Genomic DNA, 17,653 nt, shown 5'->3' with positions numbered 1-17,653 from the left:
TGGCTACTTCAGATGCAAAACCCAGACAAGGACTTCTCCACCTTTGGAGAGCTCTCTGGCTGGAGAAACACTGCAAGGACACAGAGCCCTACGAAAAAGGAGGCAGGTGGAATTAAGTTCCAAACTCCTGCCTCAGAGAACTGCAGTACAGACTAATTCCAGCTGTGTCAGTCTTGCCCACTCTCAGGCTACATCTGCACTAGAGGGTTTTGTTGGCAAAAGAGCCGTTTTTCCAACAAAACCTGTGGAGTGTCCAGATTCCTAAGACGTTCTGTTGACAGTAAGTCAACAGAACGCAGCCTTTCTGTCAGCTGCATCCCACTCCCCAAAAGGAATAACTCCTCGGTCGATAGAGATCTGTTGACAGAAAGCCAGCCTGGACATTCCAGGGGGACCTTCTGTCAACAGAAAGGGCTTCTGGGGCACCAGGCAACCCTGTCTGCTGTGCTTCAGCTTGGTGGTTTCCCAAGAAAGTGGCCGGCCAGTCCAGCCACTCTGACAGAGCGGACCGCTTTTGCAATATGGTTGGTAGTCTGGACGCAATCTGTCAACAGAAGTTTTATTGGAAGACATCTTGCAACAAAAACTTCTGTCGACAAATCCCTGTAATCTTGACATAGCCTCAGGGAGCTTCTCAGCCACACAGACACCAGCAAATAATTCAGACAGCTGAGGAGCTTTAGAGCATACTGTTTTCTCCCTCAATGCAGCAGCATTTACCAGTCCAACTACCTACCACGAAAAGAACCCAGTCATAGGTGCAGGATCTTCATCATCCCATTTTTACAGCTACTGGGTAGAGACTACTACCCACAAAAAATGACACCAATATTCCCATCTACAGCTCTGCATTTCTGAAGTGGGACACCTCCCTAGGGACACCACTTGGGGAAGTGTGAGGTGAAAAACAGCTTTCCTACACAGCATCAGAAAAGCCAGAAACCACTGTGCACCTCCACGAGCCACTCACTGGCAAAATATCACCGGAGAAGCCAGTTTCCTCCCAAAGGGAGTTAGCCTCCCTCCCATGTTTTATAGCCTCAGAAGAGGCAGCCTATTGAAGAGCTTGCTCTGGATACCCAGCATGCTTCAGGGGCTTCATGTACACACCACATGCTGCATCCTTGCTTCTTACCCATCATTGTGCTCCTAGACTGGAATGGGGTGAGCATCACCTATATTATAGCTTTAATGGAGTGGGTTAATGTAGGCTAGTAACACAGACTGGGGAGGAAAATAAAATTTGATCTGGGACATGCTTTAGCAGAAAAGCTCTCAATGCTCTTCCCCACTACATCTCTTAAAGTGAACAATCCCCTCTTCCGTTCTAACAGGGAACAACAGAAGTGGGCTCTGCTGCTGGGACTACATGTGATTCCACAACTACTGCAACAAAAGATAAAGGGGAAAAAGTCCTAGCGTACTACTGACAGAAGGCCTTCACTAACCACCATGCCTGTTCCTGGAGGCTCCATCCTGTCCCCGGCTGCTGTGCCCCCAGGTACAGCATGAACAATATACCCATCCTCCTCCTCCTCCAGAGGAGAGGCCAGCACAGACTGATTCCACCATTTCATCCCCATAACTTCTAAAGGAATTTTCCAGGTGTGGACAGCAGCCATTTTATCAACATAAAGCACAAACAACATGATCATCAAGCAGGGCTTTAAACTGTTATATACATTTTATCTGAATGACACTACATGCTGCCATCTAAACTTCCAGTCCAACCCAACCCAGCAAGAGGATTTGTACAGAAATGTCCTCAAATCACTTTCAGAGTAAAGATATGAAAAACAAAACAAAACAAGCACATGAGACATGAAACAACTAAAGAAAATATTGATTCGATGTCCATATACATACAAGAGCAAGAAGAGACTAGTATAAGCTAGCATCAAAAACTGAAGGTGTTTCAACTCGGAGAGTTTGACACCTTGATCTTTATACAGTAGGAGTAAGCAACCCCAGCATGTGTGCCAAGAACGGCATGCAAGCCCATTTTCATCGGTACATGAGGTGGGAGCTCAGCCCCGCCCCTCCTCCCCCACGCAGCCAGGAGCTTGCTCAAAGCCATGTAGATTAACAAAAGGCCAGCTAACGCTACCAACTAACCAACCAACGGGTGAAGCTATGTCTCTTTATTTATTTATTAATGAAGCTGTTGTAAGTATGACTGCTAGTGACTTTAAAAAGTATCGGCGGCACTTGGACTGCACAAAGAGGCCAAAAGGTAAAATTTTAGCACTTGGCTTCAGAAAGGTTACTGAGTCCTGGTTTAGAGTCTGCTCTGGAGTACCCCTATTTGTCCTAGGCATTGCTTTTCAAAAGGGTAAACCTCCCAACTCTACAATTCAGACCTGGCTTTCAGATTACAGCACGCCTGTTTCTCAGTGTGTGTCTGAGTTCAGAATACCATCAAAGACTTTACCCCTTCTGGGGACAATATAACTTAAGTGTTTGCAGTGACAATGAAAAGCCTTTTTAAATCTAACCAGCATTTGTCTGTCACCTGGAGTACTGATTTTGATAGTCGTTAGCAGTGGTCCCTGTAAGATGAGCACTTGGGTGGCCACCCAGGAGAGATTTAGGCGCTGCCCAGCCAATTAGCAGAGTGCCTAGAGCCATGGTGGGCAGCATCTGCACGTGCCTTGTGCACATAACAAAACTTATTCCACCATATGGAAAAAATTAGAGTAAACACCAGTCCTGAGGTCAGCATGGAAAAGCCAAACTTAAAAACAAAGTCTACAATAGCAAAAGCAACTGCCCCATTATTCTATGGCCTCCTAGAATCTACTTGAGCCTTCATCAGATCCTCTGTGTTTCTGGACTAGTTTACATTTAAAACTTAAGTTTCACTTCTGTGCAGAGTCCAAACCCCTGAGCACCATAGCCACATTGACCTAACCACCAGCGTAGATGCAGCTAGGTCAACAGAAGAAAAAACCCTTCCATCACTGTAGACTGCATCTATACTACAAGACCACAGTGGCATAGTGAAGTGGCCGTAGACATTGCCATCCCAGTTTTCAACAGTCACCCAACACCTCCTATCTCTATCCCTCATTAAAGCCCCAGTGTGTTTCACACCTCTATTCGTGGCTGCCAGATGTTAAGAGATAACATGAAGTCAGATTTTGGTCATTAGTACTTTTATTGTTATGTCCTAATTCCATTCAGCTCTTGATGGCGTTTTTCAGCCCATGCCAGACAAGCATACATGGCATACAACCTTCCCTAATTTCTCTGGTCTAGAGGAAGAAATTAATCCATTAACTACTAGCAAGTAGCAATACAAAGTGAGGAGATAAACAGAGTCACATACTGTTCATAAAAAGATTACAGAAGTGCCCACTTTTCCCACAACTTCCCCCACCCCCAGCTTTATTAACAGACTGAGAAGACCCATCAGTGATGTAGGGAACTTCAAGTGTCCTCCTAATCTGAGACACAAGCGCCTAACACAAAAAAGTCATCAGTATGTGCCAGGACAAATTTCCCCCTTAGTAGATGTTCTACTGGGCATTTTCGAGATTTACAGTGTACAGTTCATTAAAATCATAGTGTTTCATAAAGCACTACAGTGAAGTTTCAATTCTGTTCTACGTAACTTCCCCTTTTACTCACACAGGAAGGGTACCCATAGAGAAGTTTTCGTGCACTCCCATGGAACATCTACTACCCTGAAATTTTTGAGTTTGGAATGGCCAATGAGTCTCGCCACTACCTCTTCCCGTTCACCTTCTTGGAAGTGCAGGGGAAGGCAAACCCACATTCCTCAAAACCTCAGCCCTCTTGGGGAGACAGTACGGCCTTGTGGCTGAGGCGCTTCACTGGTGCTCAAGATACCCGAGTGCTAATCCCAACTCGGCTACTGGCTTATTGGCCGAGTCACTTCTCTATGACTCAAATTCCCATCTGTATAAAAGGGATAATGGCACTGACCCCCTTTGTAAAGCACATTGACTTTTACTGTTGAAAACTGCTCTACAAAGGGTAAGTATTGTTGTTCAACAAGTACATTTCCTGTAAGTGAACTGATAGCCTGGGGACTGGGCAGGGGATAGTTAGAAACAGGATTCAACTGGATTGGTTTGGCATCAAACAATGAAATTCAGCATGTTATTACATATGCAAATGGATGGATTCTGGGAAGGGGCAAGCAAAAAAGAAAAATATCAAAGGAAGAGACAAAAGCTACAGAACTGTGCTCCAACCATACCAGTCCTGTCAGTAAAGATGGCCCTCACAGCCACCCCATCTCACAGCAGATGCTCCTCTTCTTATAGGGTCCCAGCATCCTTTTACTTACAAGATAACTGTCTTTTCAAGAGAATCCTTCTCAACTATTGCTTTCACTGAAGAAAACTGTAAGAGCAATTTTTATTTACAGTATTATGGTAGCCATGATGGTCTCAAGATGTAGAGAAACAAGGTGGTGAGACTTGAAGAACTTTGCACAACTCAAAATCTTGTATCTCACCAATGGAAGCTAGTCCTTATGCGACATTAGCAAGGTGGGTGAAGTATTCTCAATATCCAGGTCTAACTACCCCACACCCACTGCTTCATTTGATTGCCCAGTTGGAACCATCTCGTGTGTGTCCATTCCCATGTAGGCCCAGGATACGTGTAAGTTCCCTGTTCTATAGGGCTCCCCTCTGACACCATTAAATAGGATATACTGTCTTAGCTGCCTGAGTCCCCTTGAGGATTTCAGCCACCCTGCTGCTCCAGTAAGCTCATATAGCTGGACTTTGATTCAGCATGGTTAAAAGTGCCACAGATTTAATATCCTCACACACAAACAATAGATTTCTCTGAAAATATAACATCTCCCTGAAATAAGACAGCTGGTCGCTTCTTCTAATCCACAGGGAAATAATTTTCTGCTACAGTCAACAGCTTCAGTCTTCTGTGTAGTGATCTTGCACTTCCTTACAACCATCCCGCACAACATTTCCCTCCCTCCCTCCCACCCACCCACATACTTCCAGTGCCCACTTCTATCATTTTCTCAGACCCACTAGTCGCTGAATTTCTCCAATACAAACATTTATGCACACTACGTTACTTTTTTCCTCTCCCTGCCTCTGTAATACCAGGCATCGATAGATGATATTTGGCACAATTAGCAATTCGGTCTGGTCATGCAAATTCTATTAGACCTAATCCACCAACTATGTATGTGCAGTAGCAAAGGAGATGCATGTGCTTCTTACAGATGATACAGCAGCAGCTGGGACTCCCTGAGAGACACAAAAAACATTAGAAACATATTCAGTACTTCCAATGTTAACCAGCAGAAAATGCCCGGCTCTCCTGTCCTCTTCCTTTATCCCAGCTTTTTGTTACCCTACAAATCAATCACCTAGAAAATAAACTGCAGGTTGGGCAGCTTTTCGGCAGAGGTTCTCTCAAGAAAAGGTCAAGTGATGAAAACTATTCCCATCACTATGGCCACAGATTACAGCATATCATTGCCTCTCTGAGCAGCTTCTCTGAGGCATAATTCTCTTCCTCCTCTCCTGCTCACTATCTTTAATATTCTGAAAGTGCCCACCCTGCTCCTTCAGGTTTATCTTAGTACTATTTCTCATAGCTGCATTCTTCTCCTTCTCTCCTACAACTCAGGCAGGCACTGTGCAGTATCTGCAGTTACCCAATATTACCACAGTCTAGCAACCATGCAGAGTCCTTCCTTGGGATTATCTGGTTGCAGTTTTCCTGCCATGCAATTCTGGGAGCCAGGAAGTCAGAGCAACATTTTTTACCTGAAGGGATAAAAATTACATCCGCACAATGGAGTTTTAAGATAAGTACCAAAGGAGGGATTCAGACAAGGCTAGCACTGGAAGCTCTTCTGGTATTACATGACCAAGCATTTTTCTGCCAGAGCCTCCTTAGAAACCTTCAAGAAGCATCCGTGTCATGAGAGCAGGGCTTGGGGGGGGACGACCTCATTTACTCACCACTAGCAAGTCAGGAAGCTTTCCCAGGTGAACTTAAACTCCTTCCTTATAAATTCTGTGCAATTTAAAGTTATGTATTTAATATTTACATTCCTGACCCTCATGGGCATTTAGATAGCATTCCAAACCTGAAGTCAGCATTAACACAATGCAGTGTTCTCATGAGCTTCCAGACAGTGCCACTAAGTGTATCATTGCTCATAGGTTTGCCAGAGTAAAACTAAAACACTAGTTACACTGCTACTTTTTAAGAATCTTACCAACATCAATGGAAGTGACAAGAAATCACGTCAATTTCACCTTGCGGCTAAGGAAATGGCTGTTGAAATGGTGATGCAGCCTCCAGACCTCCCTAGTTGTTCTCCCTCCTCTATTTCCTATTTGCTTCTGGACAGTAGTAAGTGGTTGGTAATTGTTTTCAAGCCCTGCATAAGAACAAGATGTTAAGCTTCTTGTAAGTGAAGGACCATTTCATACAGTGGTCCTTGAGGCTCAGAAATAAGCACAGCTCAGCATTGTTCATGGTTAGAGTGACATCTTTTAAACTTAAAGAGTATTGCAGACCAGCCTGTGGGCGATTTCCATGTCTGAGATTAGTTCTTAGATAATGGGGAGAAATTTTGGCAGACTCATTCCTATCAGTGCTGTGACATGCCACAGCTGACATACTATCCCAGGTCTCACAGGGTAAGGAGCACAAAGCTTGCCTCAGAATGAAGGAAGCTTAGTTGGAGGAAAAATATGGGGGAGGGGAATGTCAGATTGTTAAAACTGTTCCTATTGTTCCCCTTCCACTTTTTCAATTTTAACCAAAATTTAGAAATGCGACCAATTCTAACTGGCTTAGTATTAAGTCTCTTCCCTTCTTTATCAGGACAAAGTTTGAGAGAATGTATTCATAAAGCTCCAGGACTCCACCATCAGTATCACAGTACACAAATTTCCAACCCCAAAGCGCTGTTGGAAAGTCAGGACAACTTTTTTTGTAATTCTGACAAGGTTGTTGTTGCAGATGCTACTAAAGTTCCAATTTAAGCCAGCCCAAGGACCTAGAAATTGTTACTTTACACCATCACGAAAGCTCTCCCTGGACAAGAATGAGTTGGAAATAATTCTCTAAGTTAGGGTGCGTCTCACATGAATCACAGAAATGCAAGACTGGAAGGGACCTCAACAGGTCTTCTAGTCCAGTCCCCTGCACTGAAGTAAGTCAGTGTTAGCCAGACCATTCACATCAGACATTTGCCTAAACTGTTCTTAAAGACCTCCAGTGATGGCAATTCCACAGCCTACTTCAGTAACTCGTTCCAGAGCTTACCCAGCTTCATAGTTAGAAACTTTTTTCTTAACATCTAATCTAAATTCTCCCTTGCTGCAGCTTCAGCCCTTTGCATCTTATCCTGGCCTCAGAGATTAATGAGAACAGTATCCACCTCCTCCTCCTCCTCCTACCTCATTTAGGTACTTAAAGACTTATGTCCTTCTTCAGGTTTCTCTTCTCCAGACAAAACAAACCCAGTTTTTTCAGTCTTCCCCCCGCTCAAGTCATGTTTTCTAAACCTTTAATTGTTTTTGTTGCTCGCCTCTGGATTTTCTCCAGTTTGCCCACATCTTTCCTCAAGTGGCATGCCTAGAGCCAGTCACAGCGTTCCAGTTAAGGCCTAATCAGTTCTGAGTAGAGTGGAAGAATCATTTCTCAATGTTGTGTTTTGCTTAAAACACTCCTACTGGTAAATCCCAGAAGGACATTTGCTTTCTTGCAACAGTATTACGCCGTTGACTCATATTTATTTTGTGAGTCATAGAACCCCAGATCCCTTTCTGCAGTACTCCTTCCTAAGCACTCATTTCCCATTTTGTATTATGCAGGTGATTTATCCTTTCCAAGTAGAGCCCTTCACATTTGTCCAGACAGAATTTTATCTTGTTTATTTCAGACCATTTCTGCAGTTTGTCCATATCATTTTGAATTCCAACCCTGCCCTTTAAAACACTCGCAACCCCTCCCAGCTTGGCATCATCCACAAACTTTATAAATGTGCTTTCTATGCCATTACACAAATCGTTTATGAAAACACTGAATAGAACCAGACTCAGAAAAGATCCCTGCAGAATCCACTCAATACACCCTTCTGGCTTGATTGTGAACAATTGATAACTACTCTAAGGTGATGTCCACACTACAAAAAATAACTTTTAAGTTGCTTACTTCAAAGCAACAGACTTCAAAGTTGAGCGCCTAAACACACTCTCCTTGGAAGTTAAACTTCCAAGTAGGGCATTACTCCATTCACGAGAATGGAGTAAGGACTTTGAAGTTGGGCTGCCTTACTTCAGAGTTAACTTCGAAGAAAGGGAAAATGTATGTAGACTCTTGCAGGCTTCTTTGAAGTAGCGCCTAACTTTGAAGTTAGTTCCTAGCATAGACACACCCTAAGTACACTTTTACATCCTGTTGCGTGCACACCTTACAGTAGGTTCATCGAGGCTTTATTTCCCTAGTTTCCTTATGGAAAGTCAAGGTGGCATCAAAAGTGTTACTGAAGTCAATATATATTCCATCTACTGTTTCCCTCTCCTCATCCACAAGGCTTGTTGCCCTATCAGTTTTTTTTTAAATAATAAGTGTAGTAGAAATAACCAGCAAAAAAGAAAGTTGAATTTTTAAAAAATTCAAGTGCTACACTTGAATTTTAAACAATATGGAAAACACAGAAACCAAAGTCACATGGGAAAGTTGGTGTTCCACAAAGAGTGCACCTTTTGCCTGGCAAAAATGCTCTGGAATTAGGGCTATAACAGCCACATACTATTTGGTTCCATCTTATTCTCCCCCAAGGGGCTAGGAGAGAATTGTTTTTCCCAGCCAAATGTTAAGATGTTTCAAGCAAAAAATCTCCCAGTACTTTCCACTGAATATTGCAGCCCCTCCTGAGATAGCTCAGAGAGACAGTGTGTGTAAAGGATTGATCTCCTGCCCCTCACACAATTGTCCTGCAATTTCTCTGAAGTCAGTCTCTTCTCACATGGCTTATTTTCCATGCATCATTGAAACATGATCCTTACATAATGACAAGGCACAGATCTTTCTACAGTTGCTGTATCTGTGATGCTAGATTGAGAAAGAGCACAAGTAAACAGGGCCCAATATGATAAGTAAGGCCTCTTATCTTCTGTTCCTACACATAAGCCCAAACTGGTTATGCTTGGAGGCAGCAAGACAGAAAGCAAACTACACTGATAGTCTTACCAAAGGCTTTGGAGCAGCAGTATAGCAAAACAGATTTGATGTGACCAGGGAAATTGGTCAACAAATATAAAGTAACACAAAAGAGCCAAAGCAATCAATCAATGGAAATAAGAAGCCAACAGAAACAAATTAGTGCAGGCAACAGGCCTTGAAATGGGATCTATATTCCTTCAGAAAACTGCTAGGCACAGAACAAGGACGAAATAAAGGATTCTGAGATACAGCAGGAAAAAAGCCTGTGGAAATTCCAGTGACATCACAACTGCTGAGTATATGCCATTCAAGAGGAGATGATTCAAAAGTAGCAGCACAATTCAAGACCAGAAAGCAGAGTAAAACAAAAATTGTCATCCAGAATGCCAAATACAAGCCTCACAGAGTCAACATCCAGTGCAGTCTGAAGCAAAAGGGCAGCGAGTGGATTTAACAGGGTGTTCAGAACAATCAAAGCATTTTTGTCATTTCTGAGAATTGTTTATGTCCCAAATCCAGCAGAGATGGTGAGTCAGGGAGCGCACTGCAGTGACAGCACCACTTCCATAAGGTAAGGATATGACGGCTAGGCTATAGAGATCTGCAGTGAAATAATTAGGTCACTCCCGGGAAAACAGGGCTGGGAGGGAGGATGTGGGACCAAACAAGAACAAGCTTCAGTCTCCATTCAATGGCCAGCACTATAAACTTCTCATTTTCAATCTCCGCCTCCTATCTCGGTGCCTACAGCCTCAGTCTGTTCAGCTAGTACCACTGTCATCAGTTACATGATTATTTTTGATGGAATGAGAGAGAGATCTTTAAAGGTGAGTATGTAACAGTACCGTCTCTTATCCATAAACCTAACGAAATTGTACTCCACTCTCATCATCTCATAATAATACAAATAATAAATAAGAAAAACATCACAATTAAAATAGATGTAAAGATGGAGTGGTGGGGTGTGGATTAGGCATATCTGACAAAGCAGTCTAAGAAAACACATGGGTTTATAATTTTGCCCCCTTAGCTATTTTTACTTTCTAAATGAGATAAATTCATCAACCAAATATAATAATTAAACACCAATCAATTAAAATCAAGGCTCCCACAGACATCCTCCCAAATCATGACAGCTACCAAAAGCAGAAAGAAGGGAGAGCAAAGCAGCAGAACAAGATTCAAAGGAAGACTGAAATGCAGAAGATTTCCCAAGGGAGACATCAAAGTATGTCCAGTCCCACCACATGAATCCCTACCATAGCTGGCACTAATTGGTCCACTTATTTGCAATCATAGTAAAGAGGCAAAAAGCCCTGGAGAAAAGGTATTTTCTCTCAGGGTGAGACCTTCTCTTCTAGAGGGAAAAACATAACTGCAAAGCTCTGAGAGAGATGACAGCATTGAATAAATCACTTCTTTTTGGTAGGAAAGACTTTTGCTCTATCACTGACAAGTTTAACATTTCACCACGTGATTTACAATGAGGCAAACATTTTCACTATTACTATATTATCATCTGTGTTCACCATTGCTGATGTGGTCTCAACAACCTTTTCCACAACAGTTATTATGCCTGTCAGAAACCTTTCTCAATATATGAAAGTGAAAGTAATACCATTGCAACAGTATTACTGTTGGCTGACTCATTTTCAACACATAAGAATTTTATTAGAATGAATGCATGTATCACAATAACATGTGTTTATTTTGAAAACATTACCTGGGCATTTGACAAATAATTGCATCTCAACAGTGTCAGAAGAGCATGTATTTTAGTTGATGTTTAGTAATATTACTTTAAGCTCACTGATGTACACTTTAAATTCAAAATTTGTACTTCTGAAAAACTGAGCTCTCTCTGAAACATTAAGAAATGCATTCTAATGCACTGCTGAAATATGGGTCTTCCACAAGTTGGAGGCTTTCTTTGCATTAGTTGCTAGTTCAACAGCAACTATTTGATATTCAGATTAATATTTTTTTGAGATTATTCATCACAATCTTACAGCAAACCATCAGCGGATGTCCTTGATAACGATGGCTGAAGCAGCTTTACAAATTAATTGCCTTCCTGCTACACACATTACAACTTTTGCTTTTAGAGTATTCACTACATATTTGTAATAGCAACAATTCTTTCTCCATCTGTACAAGGTAACTAAAGCAGGGTTTCCTGTCTGTATCCTGACTATTTCATAGTGAGTACACAGCAGCTTTCCTCATTCATGAATTCTATAAAGATTCTCCATGTTCCATTACAAACTGTAAATCTAGGCCTTAACATATTGCACTGCTTCCTCTGCAGGGTTTGAACAATATAGTCCTCAGCTGTGGAGATCAAAACAAGGGCCAAAACAAAGCTGTTCCAAATGTGTCACCCCATCAAAACAGATAACGTATGAGATTCGTACTGATGCATAAAGAAAGCCACTCTTTCTAAGGCTTAAATTGGTTACAGATCTGTCACTACTAGAAACAACTGCATATGTTTAATAGTAACAGAGAGAAAGCCGTGCTAGTCTATATACCATCAAAACAAAAAAGCAGTCAGTAGCACTTTAAAGACTAACAAAATAATTTACTGGGTGAGCTTTCGTGAGACAAACCCACTTGTAACATTTTTAAATCCCAGAGTGGTTTTAAATATACTTACAATGCCCTGTCAAAAGCTATTTACTTGCCTCAGACTGGACTCAGGTAATTTTTTAATCCTTAACTCCAAGAGATTTAATCCACTGTAAGCCCTACTTTCTTTCCCAAGTTAGCTTTATTTATGTGAAAGGGATGGGATAGTGGTACCTATGATTCTAGGCAAGAGCCAAAAATCTTCCAATGCCATTGTATCTAACACCAGGTCCATTTGAGGTACTGATTCAGATTCTGCACAATGTAAACTTTCTTAAATTTTTAGGGTTGCAAAGATAAAGCCTTCAAAGATAAACCAAAATTTAACTGATACACAGCTGAAGGAAAGTTGGCTTCCTGCATCTCTGCAACAACCTGAATCAACTCAACGATGTGATGCCAACTCTCTGATGTCACTAATCACAGTTCCAAAATTTACCAAAAATGTGTGCGCTCTTTCGGTAACTGCTAAATTACTAAATAACCCAAGGACAAAAAGTAATAGCAGCCATATGATAGCCTGACATACATGTAAACATATATGCACAGGTGCTTATTTACAATCACGCAAGCTTTGCTATTGAGCAGCTATTTCAGTAATGTCAGTCATTAGGAGTTTTTGGTATTACAAAATTTTCATTCTATCATTGATCGTGGTATAAACCCTAGTATCTACAAGAGATTTATTATGCAACTAAGATAAAAGATAGGCACTTATTCTTGTAGGTCCAACTTGCGAACCATAATTTTCCGTCTGATGAAGTGGGGTTTTCCCCATGAAAAGGCTGTAAGGTGCCACAGGCCCTCTCGTTATTTGTGAAGCTACAGACTAATAGGACTACCCTTCTGAGATATCATTAACTACATAACTAAACCACTTCTCCATAATGTTACAAGTGCCCTTCACTTTACATATTTAATGCCCTTCTGCAACAGGGGTACCACCTTGGTAGGTTGGTCTGTCTGTCTGTCTGTCTGTCTCTCTCTCCCACACACACACACACATGAGAGGGCAAGTAGCACAAGTCCCAGCAATATGTCCCAGGCCCACACAAGCTTTGGGTGCAACAGGTCAATACACGTGAAGCCGCTAAGAGCCCAGCCCCTCCCCCTAAGACCCCGGCCTCCCAGAAGCGCCAGACCCAGGGTGCCCCAGACACCGAGGTGACCCCAGACCCCCTAGGACCCATCTGATGGCGGCCCCAGCGGCTCTGCCCAAAAGCCAGGTCCCGGCCTCTCACCTGGCTCTACAGCAACGACAGCGACAGCGACGTTCACTCAACTTCCGCCCCTACAACGGGTCACTTCCGCCCCCGCTAGTACACCGCTTCCGCCCCTAGTTTGCCCCCATTCACTGTAGGTCCTAGTGCCCACCTTGGAGCGCCCTTGGCCGTAGCCCTGAGGGCTAGCAGGGTGAAGGGGTAAGCGGCGGCGACCATGGCGCAGCGAGTGGGGTTCCCACGCGCCTGTAGCCCCGGTGTAAATAAAGCGGGACGGACGTGGGGGAAGCAAACGATGCACCCGGGCTGTAAGTCCTGGCCAGGCCTGGCCGCGGGCTCCTCGCGCTCACGCCCGCCCCGCCCCGCCCCAGGCGGCCAAAGCCCCAGCAGCTTGAGCGCCGGTGCAGAGCGGGTACCGCGCCCCGGCCTCGCCCGGCCCTGCATGCGCCCGGCGCCGCGAAGCCACACCCCGGCAGGCTCGGGGTGCGCCAAACCGAGTACGCTGCTGCTCCATGGGTCAGTGGTTAGAGGGGGCTTCTCCATGTGCTTACACTCACCAGGGGCTGCTGCTTCCAGCTTACCGGTACCCCTCCTATTGTCAGGCACGTTTTCAGACCACTTGAACGATGTGTTCCCCGGCGACATCTAGGCTGTGTCTACCGTAGAGTTTTGTCGAGAGAAGGGACCTTCTGTTCACGTAACTCAAAGAGAGACTACACACTTACAGCATTCTGTCGCCAGATTCTCGACAGAACTCTGCATTTGCCTTGACAGTATTATCCCTCAAAACTTTGAGGCATAACAAGCTGTCAACAGAATACTGTTGATAAAAGAGCAGTGTAGACACTTCCAGCACCAGAGAGGGCTTCTGGTTGCAGGGCAGCCCTCTTTGAAATGCTGCCATTCTACTTTGTGGTACCAGAGGGCAGGGCAGTCTGGCAGTTGTCTGTCGAGATTTCCCTATTGACAGATGCTTCTAGTATACACATGACCCTACACAAGAAGCCTCCGTCGACAGAAGTGACTGTTGGAAGGGATTTCCCAGTAAAACTTCTGCTGACAGCTTGCATCTACGCATGAAAACAGATCAAAAGAGCAATCTGCTCTGTCAACAGAGAGCAACCAGACTGCCCAGCCCTCTCTCAACAGAACAGCTGAGTGGAAGCTTTGCAAACAGGGCTGCCCAGTGAATCGGAAGCCCTGTCTGCTGACAAAAGGGTCCTGGAATGCGTACATGGCTGTTTTGTCAACGGAACGCTGTCGAGAGAAGTGTTATATCTTAACTGGGGGGGGGGCATAAGGCCGCCAGAGGATGTGCTGGGTTTTTTCTACAAGCTGCAGATAAAGCACATTTGCTGTGTAGACACACCAGTTTCTTCCAGCAAATGCCCTGTTTTGCCTCAAAAAGCCACTCATGTAGATATGTTCAATGTGTCCCAGGCACAACACTGCCTTTTTCTCATGTCTCAGGAAAGAGGTTCTCAACCACCACCATGGAGTGGCTTCATCTTGCAACAGGACAGAACCTCTCCTCGCTCTGTTCCAGCCATCAGGAAAGGGAAGCTGGTATCACTCCCTAGGACCTGCAGTTGACCCATAGGCAGGGAAGTGAACTTATGACTTAAGACACGCTCTCTCCATTATAGAATCGTCATGTCAATTTACTTTCAGCACTACAAGTACAACACTATCTCCAGATCTGAAGAAGTGGTTCTGCCCCACGAAAGCTCATCACCTAATAAATGATTTTGTTAGTCTTTCAAGAGCTACAGGACTGCTTTGTTGTTGTTTTTCCTCAGCCTCATTTCAGGTTTGGGCAATGGGGAACATCTGACTCACTTGCATTGTTCTCTCCCAGTGCTTAGGCTGGGCAATTAAATACTTGTGGCTTGTTTGTTTTAAAATGGTGAAAATTGTTGAATGAATTCTCCTTGGTTCTGTTTATGTTCCTTTTGCATTCTTTTTCCACAAATACCCAAACAAACAACTTTATCAACACACAGAAAGTGTAGAAAGTGAACTTCAAAGCTGTATTCACAAATATTAATAAACATTTAATTGTGTGTGTACCAGTCATCCCCTCAAAGGTTTATGCATGCTCATCCACTCAAGCATCAGAAGGAGCTCCAGGGCATTTATCTGATCAGTTACAACTTAACACCATGGCTATGTCCACACTAGCCAAAAACTTGGAAATGGCCATGCAAATGGCCATTTCGAAGTTTTCTAATGAAGCGCTGAAATACATACTCAGCGTCTCATTAGCATGCGGGCGGCCGCGGCACTTTGAAATTGATGCAGCTCGCTGCCACACGGCTCATTCCGACAGGGCTCCTTTTCAAAAGGACCCCGCCTACTTCGAAGTCCCCTTATTCCTATGAGCAGATGGGAATAAGGGGACTTTGAAGTAGCCAGGGTCCTTTCGAAAGGACCCTGACATCGGGATGAGCCGCGTCAATTTCGAAGTGCCGTGGCCACCTGCATGCTAATGAGGCACTGAATATGTATTTCAGCACTTCATTAGTAAACTCTTAAATGGCCATTTGCATGGCAATTTCAAAGTTTTGGGCTAGTGTAGACGTGGCCCATGTGAATAGCAAAAACCAAAATACTGAATGCTCACAGAGATCTATTTGTGGTTGATTCATAGAGTTAAAAACAGGGCACAAAAAAGTGGGCAAGTAATTTAAAGTCAGTACATTTGAGGAAATCTGAATCTGGCTCATGCATATTAAACCTGGGGAAAATCTAAATTCATTAGATAATGTACTAGTGGCAAATTATTCAGTTGGCTGTACTCATTTGCTGTGAGATCCAGAATTAAGAGAACTTGGTGCAGGAAGAGGTGAACAGTGATATCAAACTGGAATTCTAAAGTAAATTAGCAGTGTCATAATGTTTCAGGAGCTCACAAAGCTCTGGTCTACACTAGGAGTCTATTTCAAAATATAGTCCCTTATTTCAAAGCAACAAGTGGCGCATCCAGGCTGTGGTCACACTAACCCCTCCTTTCAGAGGGGTATGGGAATGTGGCACTTTGGGATATGCTAATAAGGTGCTGCAATGAATATGCAGTGCCACATTAGCATAACAGTGGACATGCACACTTCCAAACTGCCTGTTTCGAAATGCAGCTGCCTGTGTAGCTGTGGGGGGGGCCTTTGAAACAGACCTGATTTTGAAAGCCCCTTATTCCCAAAACTAGATGGGAATAAGGGGCTTTCAAAATCAGGGGGTTGTTTCAAAAGGCCCCTGGCTACGTGGGTGGCTGTGTTTCAAAACTGGGCAGTTTCAAAGTGTTTCAAAGCAAGCACAGCTGCTATTATACTAACAAGGCACTGCATATTCATGGCAGCACCTCATTAGCATATCCCAAAGTGCCACATTACCATAGCCCCTCAGAAAGGAGGGACTAGTGTGGCCACAGCCCCACACTACCATGCCTGTTATTTCAAAATAACAGGTCTTATTTTGAGCTTGGATCCTAATGTAGCCCAGAGCCATGAGGAGTAACACTTATTTCAAAATAGTGGTAGTGGGGACACACTATTTCAATTTAGTTTTTTGGAGAGTTATCAACTCCATTTTAGTTATTTTGAAATAGTTTCCTAGTGTAGACAGGACCAAAGAGTAAGCACAGTACCGACCCATCTGAAGCTTTAATGAAAGGACCAATCAAGTTGTTTGAAAACAAGGTAAAAATCTCTATAAGAGGAGGAAGTTATTAGGAATATAAAGACTGCCACCAATACAACACTGAGAATGAAAGCAATAAAACCAAGCTGAGTCTTAGCAAAGAGTGTGTGTGGGTGTCAAGACCTGTCAGAAACAGAATATGGGAATGGATGTAGAAGCAACAGTCCAATCTGTTCCAAGCCATTTTTATTTATATACTGCTGATGGAAAGCCCTGCAAGTGCTTTGCAGTTATGCAGAGAAAAATCCAATTCAATATACTCAAAAATGCAAATTAGAAAGGAGCTGGTTGTAGGACTGGGACAGCCCCACTAAGAATGAGAGAAGAAACTTAGTGAGGCAGCTAGTACGGGCAGATGGCAGACAGAGATAACAGAACTAGGCAGATAAAAAGAAGACTGTAAGAACCCCAGTAAGGCACTGGGAGGAAAGAAAGAAGATTAGATACCAGGAGAGCAAAAACAGACTGGATCCCAGTTAAGAAGTGGTATCATGACAGATTGGCCAGAATCCCAGTAAGAAAGTGGTTGCATAGGGCAAAAATTCCCAAAGTGTACTATGGCTTTTGTTAAGACAGCTTTCCCATTAGGCCCAAATTTCTTAGCCTGAAACAAGGGCTCACTAAACACAGTTCATAAAGCAGTTAGTGTAAGTGAGAACCTAATGTCCCTGCCCTTTATCTTACATTACAGGCCTAGGCAGGGCCATAAACAGAAATGGTCCCTAAAAATCTGAACAAGGAAATAACAGCAGCTGCTCCAAGGCTTATCCTGGGGTCAGAGAGAGTCCTAAACTGTCAATAATGAGATACAAAATCTTAACATACACTCTTCCCTGTTAGATACCTCCCACTCTTGCCAGCTGGGACTGTCAGAGATAAGAACAAAGTATAACAAAATCAGTATGTTTGCC

At 43.4% G+C, this 17,653-nt stretch overlaps 1 protein-coding gene across 1 annotated transcript in view; it reads right to left on the bottom strand.

Moving 5' to 3' along the window:
- WASHC1 (WASH complex subunit 1) overlaps positions 1–13,113 on the bottom strand; it is a 67,030-nt gene extending 53,917 nt beyond the window's left edge. Inside the window, exon 1 of the mRNA XM_075006483.1 lies at positions 13,068–13,113. The gene's annotated coding sequence lies outside the window, so the exon portion shown is untranslated. The remainder of the gene's footprint in view (positions 1–13,067) is intronic.
- Positions 13,114–17,653: the final 4,540 nt, after the last annotated feature.

This window comes from Carettochelys insculpta, chromosome 1 (assembly GCF_033958435.1).
Source record: "Carettochelys insculpta isolate YL-2023 chromosome 1, ASM3395843v1, whole genome shotgun sequence".
NCBI lineage: Eukaryota > Metazoa > Chordata > Testudines > Carettochelyidae > Carettochelys > Carettochelys insculpta.
Note: the sequence above shows the minus strand (reverse complement) of the source record. Positions and strands in the feature narration are given on the sequence as shown.